At 48.3% G+C, this 848-nt stretch overlaps 1 protein-coding gene across 3 annotated transcripts in view; it reads right to left on the bottom strand.

Annotated features, from left to right (window-relative positions):
- Vwa2 (von Willebrand factor A domain containing 2) overlaps window positions 1-848 on the bottom strand; it is a 43,169-nt gene that overhangs the window by 32,254 nt on the left and 10,067 nt on the right. The gene's annotated exons all lie outside the window — the stretch shown is intronic.

Below are 848 nucleotides of genomic sequence, written 5' to 3'. Positions count from 1 at the left end.
GAAATCCGCCTGCCTCTGCCTCCCAAGTGCTGGGATTAAAGGCGTGCGCCACCACCACCCGGCTGAATGTCTTCTTGAGACTTCTATACCATACGATTCACCACTCAAGGTATATAATTAACATTTCTAGTGCACAACCTGATGGAATCTACCATCACCAGCCTTGACAGTAGAACATTTTCTACCACCTCAAGGAGAAAGCCTGTCATCTAGCTCTCAACTCTAACCCTGAGGAGGTGTGTGTGTGTGTGTGTGTGTGTGTGTGTGTGTGTGTGTCTGTGTGTGTATGTCTGTGTGTGTCTCTGTGTGTCTGTGTATGTATGTGTGTATCTGTGTGTGTGTGTTTGTGTATGTGTGTGTCTGTGTGTGTATATGTGTCTGTGTATGTTTGTGTGTCTGTGTGTGTGTGTCTGTGTATGTTTGTGTGTCTGTGTCTGTGTGTGTCTGTGTGTGTCCCTGTGTATCTGTGTGTGTATGTGTGTATGTCCGTGTGTGTCTGTGTGTGTGTCTGTGTGTGTCTGTGTGTGTATATGTTTGTCTGTGTGTGTGTCTCTGTGTGTGTGTGTCTGTGTGTGTGTGTGTGTACCTGTGCAGCACACAGGCTGATGACAGGTATGCTCTTCTGTTGCATCCTCCTTCAGTTTTTAACACAGCACTCTCACTGCTTTTGGAGCGCACAAGTTGACCAGTAAGCCTGCAGAATTCTGTGAGCACTGCCCAGTGCTGGGACCACATCACCCTGCCACACCTCTGAGCCACACCCTCAGCCTGAGATGTGTGTTTTTGCCACGCACACTTGCGTGATGGCGGTATTTGAGGCGAAAACTTCAAGGAAAGTCAGCCTCCTG

This window comes from Mastomys coucha, unplaced genomic scaffold (genome assembly GCF_008632895.1).
Source record: "Mastomys coucha isolate ucsf_1 unplaced genomic scaffold, UCSF_Mcou_1 pScaffold21, whole genome shotgun sequence".
Lineage (NCBI taxonomy): Eukaryota > Metazoa > Chordata > Mammalia > Rodentia > Muridae > Mastomys > Mastomys coucha.
The sequence above is the reverse complement of the archived record's forward strand: the minus strand, read 5'-3'. Positions and strand labels throughout refer to the sequence as shown.